Source organism: Medicago sativa, chromosome 2, assembly GCF_051527215.1.
Source record: "Medicago sativa cultivar Bolivia chromosome 2, Bolivia_mono, whole genome shotgun sequence".
Lineage (NCBI taxonomy): Eukaryota > Viridiplantae > Streptophyta > Magnoliopsida > Fabales > Fabaceae > Medicago > Medicago sativa.
In genome coordinates this window covers 28,797,388-28,809,653 of record NC_140750.1, presented here as the reverse complement: position 1 = coordinate 28,809,653, position 12,266 = coordinate 28,797,388, and the positions used below count along the sequence as shown (strand labels likewise).

Sequence of the window (12,266 nt, the reverse complement as noted above, 5' to 3'; positions counted from 1 at the left end):
TATCACATATATGATATTGATCAATCAATTTTAATTAATATTTAAATTTAAATAATAAAATATTAACACTTAATATTCTATTTTATTAACGGATTTGCATTCCAAATTAATTCCTTATAGAATATCAAAATATTAGCAAATCAAATATTTGCGAAAATATTATTATCTCTTAAAACAATTTTAAAAGATAATCTAATTTGATTTGTTTCCAATCATGTTCCCGTCGATATGTATAATCGATATGTCGATACTTCACCAGAAACAGTTTCTGAAACATCAAACAAATCGAAAAGCCATGCACAGAAAACATGATACGATGCCAATTTTAATTCTCTTTATTATTTAATTCCGATTCAAAATGTTTAATCATATTAAAACATAAAGCAGTAACAAAGCAATCCGATTCATGGTTTCGTAATTGGCTCTGATACCACTGAAGGAAAATTGAAAGATATCATACACAGCGGAAGAAGAAGAAGAAGAAGAAGAAGAATTTCGATTTTCTTTCCTTGGATCATTACGAAATTCAAACATGAATCAGTGATTCGATTGTTACCTTGAAGTTTGGAATCTGAACGTTGGAAACTGGAAACTGGAATCTCGATCACAGCCAAGCAAGCAGCAAGCAGCAAAGCCTCTAGCAAGTCCACACGAACAGTGCTCCTCCAAAACTCGGTGCCAGCCAATGAATGGGAAGTGCAGAGAAGAAGGGTTGCTCCAAAAACGTGTAACCAAAAACTTCAGCACTAGAGTTCTATTTATAGAACTTCTAGTGTGCTCTGCAAGTCAGAAGTCATTATTGGGCTTCCGTAAGCCCAACAACGAGTTTAGTAATTTTGCTAACTAATTAGCGTTATTTACTAAACGCACCCCTTATATAAGTCATACTTATATATTTCTCTTTTGACTGTTCTTTGTGTGTGACCCTTTAGGTTCTAGTCACGTTGGCAATAATATTAAATCTAACATTTAATATTATAAACAATGAGCGGTATCTAGCAACACATCATTGCTACCCAAGTGACAAGAATGTCAAGTGATCTGACGAAACCTTTCCATGATAATACTCATGTGTACAATTACTCCTTTGTCTCGATATCTTTATTGATCCCAAGGCATAGATATTGTCACCCTTGTATAGATCAATATTTATATTTCTTGATTCCGAAATATACTGAATAACGAGAAAGTCCAATATCTTATATTGACTTAGTTCGGCATGGCCATGCAGTTTTTCAGTCATATTTCATCAAGAGGCCTAAAGATATATCTCCCGTTTATGAGGAGGGACAAATCCCATCTAGGACACTCATGTCCCTCAGCATGCTTCATCAAGTACCCATCAACCAACGTTATGGTTATCCTTTTACAGACAACGTTAGAATGGCAACAAAGCACTTGAGTCCACATCTAGGGATCATAGTGGTTTCAGGTCTAAGAGCGATATACACTATTATCACTGTGAGAATATCTTATAACAATTGCATAACTTACTATGTAGTATTCTCACGGTGGGTCAATCCAGTATAAATATTACTCCTAATATTTATACCTATGTATAGACTTAATATCTCATATCTATGACCCATGAGATGCGGTCATCAGTCTACATACATAATAGTCTCAACGCTTTATTATTATCCTTTATTCATATTAAAGCTTTGACTACGAATACATTTAAGAATAGCGTTCTTTATGATAATGTAATCTCATGATTAAGTCACACTTAATATTCCATTACATGAACTATCTATTCTAGGGACTTTATTATTTTGAAACATAACAAAATCAATAAAGAAATGCCTTATTATTATATATATTCACAATATATATTTATATCAATATCATGATACAAAGCCAAACCCAATCAATATTGATTGGATATTAGGGCTTACTCCAACAGTTTAAAATAGATCCGCAATACTATTTTTTTTCGAAGTGTGTTATATTATTATTTTTTTTGCTAGATCATTTGAAATAAAATAAAAAATATTGAGGGAGTAAAGTGCAGATTCTAGAGTAAATTACACTCCCCTCCCCTCGAAGATGCTTGAATTACACTCCCCTCCCCTCTTATGTTAAAATATACACTCCCCTCCCTTGAAAAGTAAATTTATACTCCCCTCCCCTATAAGATGCTTGAATTACATCCCCCTCCCTTAATAATTAAATATGGACTACACTTTAATCTATTTTAACATAAATAAATATTTTTATAATATATATTTATTTTGAATCACCATTTAAAAAAATATAAATTCGTTTCTTTATAATCTAAATGTCAATTACAATTAAATTTAAATCTTTTGTTATTAATTTTATAATTTAGAGTATAAAATTCACTTTTAAATAACCATACTTAATCGACTTTAGTAATTTTTTAAATATTTTAATTTTATTTTGGGTTGTTTCATATTTTATAATAGGGTTTAAAACTATATGTTAATGAAATTGTGAATAAAAAATAAAGAAAGATATGTATTCAAAATTTGATTATATTAAAATGAACCCGCAATACTATTTTTCTTTAAAGTGTGTTAGATTATTTTTTTCTAGATTATTAGAAATAAAAAATAAAAAAACTATTGAGGGACTAAAGCGTAGATTTTAACTTAAGAGGGAAGAGAAATGTAATTCAAGCTTCTCTCAAGGGAGGGGAGTGAAATATTTTCTAATATGTTTTGAATAAGAGGGGAGGGGAGTGTATATTTTAACATAAGAGGGGAAGGGAGTGTAATTCAAGCATCTTTGAGGGGAGGGGATTGTAATTTACTCTAGATTTTAACATAAGAGGGGTGGGGAATGTAATTCAAGCTTCTTTTAGGGGAGGGGAGTGAAAAATTTTCTAATATGTTTTGAATAAGAGGGGGGGGGAGTGTATATTTTAACATAAGAGGGGAGGGGAGTGTAGTTCAAGCATCATTGAGGGGAGGGGAGTGTAATTTACTCTTTTTTTTTGTCTATAAATATAGACTTGGTTCATTTGATTTTGGCACAGAAAAAAAAACTAAATTTTCCACTATCTTAAATTATTATTATTATCTTTCTATTAGTTTTTCTTTTGAAGTTTTAATCTTATTTTTAGTGAAATGGATCCCAATAATAATCATTTCAACACCCAGAATTCTTCTAATTACCCATTTAGCTACCAAAATCCCAACAATTATCAAAATCTAAATCAATTTTCGAACCAACGTCCTCAAAACATACCTAATTTTGATTTTGCACCAAATTTCAATCAGTCATCCTGACTCGTTCCAAACTTTAATCCATATAATGGATCTATGATGGGATATCCATCTCAAACACCCCCGTTTAATGGTTATATGCCCATGAGGAATGAAAATTTTCCGAGTTTTGGTGCACCTGAATTTCCCGAATTTTCAACACAAATAACCCTTGGTGGCATGACAGGTGCTTATGAAGTCACTCCAAATCCAGAGGATTCAACTCCTAATCGCAAGAAAAACCAGCAACTAGCATGGAACACTGAGCAAATTTTGGTGCTAATTAGTGGGTGGATTAAATATGGAACAAACAGTGTTGTCGGAAGAAACCAGAAAGGTGAAACATATTGGGGTAGAATTGCTGAGTATTGTAATGAGCATTGCTCATTCGATCCTCCGCGTGATGGAATTGCATGTTGAAACCTTTTTAATTATATGAACAAAATACAGGGTAAATGGATTGGCGCTTATGATGGCGCTAAGCGTTTGCAAGGAAGCGGTTGGTCGGAGAATGGTATTTTGGCAAAAGCGCAAGAATTATACGCAAGTGGGAAGAATGTTCAATTTACTTTAATGGCAGAATGGCACGCTCTCCGTGATCAACCACGTTATGGTAGTCAAGTAGGAGGACATATTGGCTCAGGAAGTAGTGGATCTAAGAGATCTCACGTGAGTGATGCATGTGGCTCATACTTTGTAGGATCTAGTGCTTGTCCAATGGGTAGAGAGGCAGCTAAAAAAAAGGGTAAAAAGAAAAGTAAGGAAGCTGCCTTGGAGGTGGTGGACAACAAGTGGGCTGAATGCAACCAATTCAAGGAGAAAGAGCTTGAATGATTAGACAAGATAGCCTTGATGCAACATGAGGCTAACCAATTGATGAAAGAAAGAACTCATACTAGGAAAATGAAATTGTATCTAAAGCTAAGTTCCGAAGAGCATCTCGATGACCAAAAGAAAGAGCTGTTCAAAAAGTTGGCCCAAGAGTTGTTTGGAAATTAATTTCAATCAAGTATTTGTCTGTATTCGGTCAAACTTGTCAGTGCTATCAAGTCCCCATGTTTGCTTTAATAATTGCCAGTGGTGTCAAGTCTATAATGTTTGATTTAATAATTGTCAGTGGTGTTAAGTATGTAGTGTTTGCTTTAATAATTGTCAGTGGTGTCAAGTCTGTAGTGTTTGTTTTAATAATTGCCAATGGTGTTAAGTCTGTAGTGTTTGCTTTAATAATTTTCTGTGACTTTTGGCTTTAATGAATGGGTTATTGTGTTTGAATATGTACCACCCAATTCGAATCTAGTCCTTATATGATAATTAACTATATACAATAACTTATTTCGAATCCGTCAGTGTCCACCACTCAATGTACTTATATATAGGGACTCAAAGATACATCGATGTACCAATATCCCAAATCTCATTCAATCTACTTCCAATATCACAAAAAACTATTAATGGATCCATCGGAATATTCTTTTGTTATCTCAGCCTACAATAAAAAATGTGAAATTGAAAAAACTTATATCGTCAACCGATTTAGAGAGCGTCGAAACAAAATATTGGAAGACAGTGCACCTCGTAGTAGAAAATATCTCAATAGAGACCATGCATCAGCAAACCAGAGACTAATTGACGACTACTTTGCCAATGAGCCTACATATTACGATGCAATGTTTCATCGTCAGTACCGGATGCAAAAACATGTTTTCCTTTGAATCGTTGGGGACCTTTCAAGTAGTGATAACTACTTCACCCAGGGAGTTGATTTAGCCCACAGTTATTCTTGAAGCAGTTGCATCTCATGATCTATGGATTTGGCATGCCTTTTTTAGATGTCCGAGAACGTTGAACGATTTAAACGTTCTAGACCGGTCACCAGTGTTTGATGATGTGGAAAAGGGAAAGGCTCCAAGTGTGAATTTCTTTGTGAATCAACGTCCCTATGCTATGGCATATTATCTAGCTGATGGTATCTACCCTTCTTATCCAACTTTCGTTAAATCGATTAGACTTTCTCAAAGTGAACCCGATAAGTTATTTGCAAAATATCAGGAGGGATGTCAGAAGGACATCAAACGTGCATTTGGAGTGCTTCAAGCTTGATTTAAAACCATCCGTGAACCAGCTCGCTTGTGGGACATAGCTGATTTGGGTATCATCATGTGGTCATGCATCATATTACATAATATGATTGTTGAGGATGAACGAGATTTATATTCTCAACGTTGGACCGATTTTGAGCAATATGAGGAAAGTAGATCTAGTACACTGCAACCATACTCGACCAAGGTGTTACCCGCTTTTGCAAATCATGTGCGTGCTAGATCCGAGTTGCGTGATCCAAATGTTCATCGCGAATCGCAAGCAGATCTACTGAAGCACATATGGGCAAAGTTTGGAATGTTTCGTGATTGAAGATGATTTGTATCATACTAATTAAGTTACTTGTGTGTTGTGTGCTTAGTTTGTTGTCTTGCATTTTAAGTTATTTGTGTGCTGCGTGCTTAGTTTATTGTATTGCATTTTAAGTTAAGAAAATAAAAATAAATTATTTAAATAAATTTTGTTTTTATGAAAAACTAAAAAATAAATTGTTAAGTGTTTATTATTTTAATTTAATTATAATCAATAATTGTAATTTTATGTAATCATAAAAACAAAAATATAAAATTAAATAAGAATATGAATTAAAAAGTGGTGGGGTAGAGTGTTGAATGAAAAATAATTGGAGAGGGTAAAAGTTGAATGAGTGTTGAATTATTAGGTGGAAGAGAGAGAAAATGATGTGGAGTGTTGGGAAGAGAAAAAGTAGATGTTAAGTTTTCTAACCATTGTAAATGATCTAAGAGGGTGTTAGGTGATTAGTGGCCAACTTGGTGTATTTTTGAAGATTTTAATACAATTAGATAAAAAAAATGTAATGAAATGAGAGTGTTAATTATTTAAGGGAGAAGAATATATGCTGATTTAATAAGTTTATTGATGATTTGGCTTCGATTGATTTACCGCTAAATGGTAAAAGGTTCACTTGGTCAAGATTTGATAGATTTCGGATGTGAGATATGTGGTGCAACATATGGGATAATTGCTTCCCTTTTTGTTTTTAAGAAGTTAAATTAGTCCACTCAAATTAATATTGGAGAGAATCGAACCTGAGATCTTAAGGAGGAACACACACCCAAGTCTCAAGTTAATACGCTTCCAATATGCTCTTAACAAAGGTCTTTCCAATCATGTGTTAATTGTGATGTGTGATTTGCAGCTTAAATAGGGACCTCATCCATTTACGATTCTTAATTGTTGGGGTTGATTTTGAAGGTGATGATGGTGGCTGAAATTAGTTGAGGTTAGCTAAGTTTTTTCAATTATGATTTTATTTGCTTTAAGAGATTGTTGCTAAGGGATGAACTTTGTCCTTTATCTTTGGGTTCTCTAACTTCTCTAGTATAGGATTAAGGTACAATTGTTTTCATGTTTAAGCTACATTAAGAAATGTATAAATAAAAGAAGAAAGGGATAAAAAAAATGTGAATAAGCTTGTTTAATTGATTGGATGTGTCAATTACAATGTATGAATAGAGTATTTATAGTGTAACTATTGCCTATTAGCCAAGCGAATTCTTCTACAATTTTTTTTAAAGAGGCTAAACTAACCCCACTCAAATTGACATTGGGGAGAATTGAACCTAAGACCTTGAGGAGGAACACACTCCCAGATCCCAAGTCAATACCATCAGGTCAGTCCAAATGGGTTATTATTCTACATAGGGGTGTCCGTGGTGTGATTTGGTTCGGTTTTGAGGCTAAAAGTCATCCGAACTGCAAGATAAATAAGTATGCGGTATGGTTTGGTTCGGTTGACTTTTAAAATAAAATTCGGACCAAACCAAACCAAACCAATGCAGTTTGAATTGGATCGGTTGGTGCGGTTTTTTTTAGACAATAATATTTTTTTTGTTTTCAACATTAAAATCAAATTAAAAAGCTAAACACAACATATTTTCAGCAATGTTTTAAATTTTATCAAACATTACAATTTTATTTTCATCCATCAATGTTCCCAACTACGTAGACCAAATTTAAATGCGGACAAAAAGTAATATTATTTTGTAAGAAATACAAAAGACTAAAATTTTTATCATTCTCTAAAAGTTCAAGTAGTACATAAATACATTTTTGAAAGAAAAAAAATGTCATTTTATTAAAGTTTCCATTGAGTTTCTATGAGTATTGGTCCAACTGATATATATTTAATTAGTGTTTTTCTTATATTGCGGTTTGGTTTGGTTTGGTTCGGTTGATAAAATCAAAACTGTAAATCAAACCAAACCATGTGGTTAAGTAAAAAATTGATCCGAATACGTCCGAACCAAATTCGATTTTTTGCGGTTTCGGTTTGGATTGGTTCGTTTGCGGTTTTCTATTGGATTGGTTCGATTTTGAACACCCCCTAATTCTACAATTCTTAAACCTCCATTCGATTAATTTTGCGGGTGTTGCATAATAACTCCATTGTTTGTGTCTGTTTTTTCTCTTCTTTTTTTTTTAGTTAACGCTTGTAAATTATCTACAGTGTTTTTTAAGAAATTTTGGTTTTGATAAAAGTACATGTGTATATGTTTGTGATTTTCCAATTATAATAAACCCAACAAACAGTGATTATTTTTTACAATGACACCAAAAATATAGCAAATATAATATAAGTTCTTATTTTTTTGTAATAATACCAATAATATAACATTATTATATGAAAATTTGTTTAAGGGTATAATTGAAATAATGAAAAACGTAATCGAAAATCCCCTATTCCATTTACGTATAGTATAGATTATTATCATTATTTTATTAGATTTTGTATATTATGTTAAATTATAAATTTGGAAACTTCCATTAGTACAATTTTTTTTTATAATCACAAACTTAACTCATTTCATTCATCAGAATAGTCATAATACACGACTGAATATAATCAAAGACATGGCTAACTAGGATATAACAATGCTGCTCGAGCCAGTGAATAAGCTACATTGGTAGCTTTTCTCATAAAATTTATCTTAAAGTTTGGTAAAGAGAACATAATAGTTTTTCAAGCATATAATAAAGCGCTAAACTCCGTTCTATGACTAAATCTACCCAACATGCCATCAACGACTAGCTAACAATCTAGTTCTATAGACAATTGAGTAAAGCCCAGGTTCATAAGCCAAAGTAATCTTGATCTATATGAAGAACTAGAAGGTACGCTAGGAGGGGGAGGGGTGAATAACACTTTTCTATTTTCAAAAGGTTTTGCGAAAGTGTGAATTTATAAACTTATGACTATTGAATTTATGTGAGATGATGATAACAAAAATAAGACAATGAACAACATCTAAGATTCAAGGCTGAATTGAGAGGTTCGAATAATGAATCTTAAAGAGCAAATCAATTATCAATATTCATACATACAAATTGCAAAACTAAACAATTTCAAACTGAAACTATTAACAATTAAGAAAACTAGCACCTAATGAACACAAGAGATATGAATCAACTTGTTTGATGATTACTTGAAACTTGATTGTGAGAATTTAAATTGATAGAATCTCAATTGAAGTACTTAAGATTAAGTAGAGTAAAATATAGGTCCACAATCAAATTAAGTTGTTTTCCACAAGTAATTTATATCTAATTTGTTGGAACAAAATGTGTTTAACAATGAACCTTAAAGAGTTTTGATGATAACAAGGTATTAAAAATTGTAAATTGGACTAGCTAATATTTGTTTAAGTGTACATGACCATAGTTATAAATTTACATCATATAAAGGTTCTGAAGAACAAATAGAGAGCTATGGACTAAAGAAAAGGAAGCTTGAAAGCATCTGAAAAGAAGTGCATCTGAAGTCATAAGTGCCTAAAGAATGATGACGTCATCAGAAGCTGAAGGTCAACATAAGCGTATAGCCTTCATTAGAAGCAACTTCATCAGAAGCTGAAGCTCATCAGAAGCTGATTATCACCACAAGCTGAAGATTCAAAGATCAACACTTCAAAAGCTGTCTATTGGATTCGAAAACACTGCAGAAGATTAGTGGATGGTTGCAACAGTCATTTTGGTGAAGATTTGAAGGCCTTGGAACCTTATCTTCAAAAAGCGTTGACATTGTACTTTGTACGAACTGTACAACCACCTTCTCCACTACTCTGTTTTGTGTCCACGCTACAAGACAAGAAAACAGCTCCAAAATAACAACTTGCCTGCAAAGATGTTCCTTCACAATGGGAATGGATTTCAAATTGGTTCTTCATAGGACAACAACCAAATCAGGCAAAAGATCATTGGTGAAAGATCAAGCTTCAACAACGACTCTTTGATGTGCTGGCAATTTCACAACGTCTCTTTCACACCTCTATATAAAGGAGTGAAGACAAAGAGATTTGGTAATGCTGAACGAAAGACTCACAATATTTTTACTAGTGCCAAACCTCTGCTGAAATTGTTCTGCATTCACTTAGAATTTCTGTGTCTCAAAGTTTCATCTTAGAAATTCTTAAGTTATTGAGTCTGTATCTGATTTGTATTGTGAGCACCTCTGATTGTATATCAAGTGTTCAACCTTAAACAATTTTCTGTGTAATTTTGTTTAGTTAGAAGTCTCTTGCAGTTGTGCTTGAGCAGGTAGTCTCTTGATTGTGTTCTTGAGCAAAGGAAGTAACTCCAGAAGGACAAGGAAAGAAGATCAGAAGGGATGCTTCAACTGTAAAAAGCCTGGACACTTCATTGCTGAATGCCCTGATCTTCAGAAGGAAAAGTCAAAGGACAAGTCAAAGAAGTCAACGTTCAAACCAAGCAAATTCAAGAAGCAGATCAAGCAGAGTTTAATGGCAACCTGGGATGATTTGGGAAGTGAATCTGGATCTGATAAAGAGGAAGCTAATGAAGATGCAAAGGTAGCAGTTGGTTTAGTTGCCACAACAACTTCAGAAGCTGGATCAGAATCAGATTCTGAAGATGAAAATGAGGTATATTCTAAGATTCCCAGAGATGAACTTGTTGAGTCACTTAAAGAACTTCTTACACATTTTGAAGTAAGAACCAATGAGTTGAAGGATTTAAAAGAAAAATATGCTGATTTGGTAAAACAGCAAAAATCAACTCTATTGGATCTGAAAGCTTCTGAACAAGTACTTAGGGGCTTTGACTTCATGTGTAAAACTTATGAAGATCATCTCAGGTTCTTATGTCAGAAGCTACAAGAAAAGTGTAATGAAAAACCTTTAAGCAACCATGAAATTGCTCTTGAAGATTTTATCATATCTGGCATTGACAGAAGCAGAGTGGCTTCTATGATTTATAGCATTTACAAGAACAATGGCAGAGGAATTGGCTTTCCAGAAGTTAAACTTGAGAAAACCAATCTTAAATCTTGTTGTGAATGCATCAAGGAAGGTCTGAAAACCTTCTTTGTACCTGAAGGTGCTGAGTTGGAAACTGTTGTTCAATTAGAACCTGAAGCTTCTGGCTCTAAGGCTAAGATTACTTCAAAGCCAAAGAACTCTAAGCCAAAGGCTATGATCAAATCTGAATCCAAGGCTTCAAAGATCAGGATCCTGAAAAGATCAGAACCTGTTCCTCAGAGTCTGGTGAAACCAAAATCTAAGGTTCTGAAGTCTAAGTTTCAGAAGAAGACAGTTACTGCTTCTAAAGTACCAAAACCTAAGGTGATGGTTAATCAGAAGCAATCCAACTCACAGCACAAGGTACAAGAAGTGAAGAGTAAAACCTCAAGTACTAACCTTTCAGGACCCATAGGACAATGGGTACCTAAATATGAAAATGTCAATGATGCATGTATGTCTAAGAGCAGCACCAAAGAAAAAATCATGGTACCTAGACAGCGGTTGCTCAAGACACATGACAGGAGAAAAGTCCAGCTTCCTCAGCCTAACAATGAAGGAAGGAGGAAGTGTGAAATTTGGAGGCAACCAAACTGGAAGATCATAGGTACAGGAGCTATTGGTAATTCCTCTACCTCAATTAATAATGTATGGTTGGTAGATGGTCTTGAACATAACCTTTTGAGCATTAGTCAATTTTGTGATAATGGTTATGATGTGCTTTTTGAGAAAACCAACTGTACTGTAATCAACAAGGAAGACAAATCCATTGTGTTCAAGGGAAAGAGAGTTGATAATGTCTACAAAATCAATTTTTCTGAACTGGCTGATCAGAAGGTGATTTGTCTTCTATCAGTGAATGATAAGAAATGGATGTGGCACAGAAGGTTGGGACATGCTAACTGGAGATTAATCTCTAAGCTTAGTAAGTTACAACTTGTCAAAGGGCTACCAGACATTGACTATCATTCAGATGCACTCTGTGGTGCATGTCAGAGAGGAAAAATTGTGAAATCATCTTTTAAAACCAAAGACATTGTTTCAACCTCCAGACCCTTAGAACTACTCCATATTGATTTATTTGGACCAGTTAGTACTGCATCCTTTTATGGAAGTAAATATGGATTAGTCATTGTTGATGATTATAGCAGATGGACTTGGGTGAAATTTATAAAGAGTAAAGATGTTGCTTGTGATGTATTCAGTAGTTTCTGCACTCAAATTCAATCTGAAAAAGAATCAAAGATTTTGAAAGTCAGAAGTGATCATGGTGGAGAGTTTGAAAATGAGCCATTTGAAGCTTTTTGTGAAAAACATGGAATTGTCCATGAATTCTCTTCTCCTAGAACTCCACAACAAAATGGGGTTGTAGAGAGAAAGAATAGAACTTTACAAGAAATGGTCAGAACCATGATCCATGAAAACAATTTACCAAAACATTTTTGGGCAGAAGCAGTGAATACAACATGTTATGTCCAGAACAGGATCTATATCACACCTATTTTGGAGAAAACAGCATATGAACTATTTAAAGGAAGGAAACCCAATATCTCTTACTTTCATCAATTTGGATGTACATGTTACATTCTAAATAACAAGCTCTACCTAAAGAAATTTGATGTCAAGGCCCAAAGAGGAATCTTCCTAGGTTACTCTGAAAAGT

The 12,266-nt window shown here is 33.7% G+C and overlaps 2 pseudogenes; both read left to right on the top strand.

Moving 5' to 3' along the window:
- The first annotated feature begins 3,311 nt into the window (after nucleotides 1-3,311).
- LOC146946034 (glutathione S-transferase T3-like) lies at nucleotides 3,312-4,226 on the top strand (annotated as a pseudogene).
- Nucleotides 4,227-4,678: 452 nt separating this feature from the next.
- On the top strand, nucleotides 4,679-5,639 carry LOC146946033 (uncharacterized; annotated as a pseudogene).
- The last annotated feature ends 6,627 nt before the right edge of the window (nucleotides 5,640-12,266 follow it).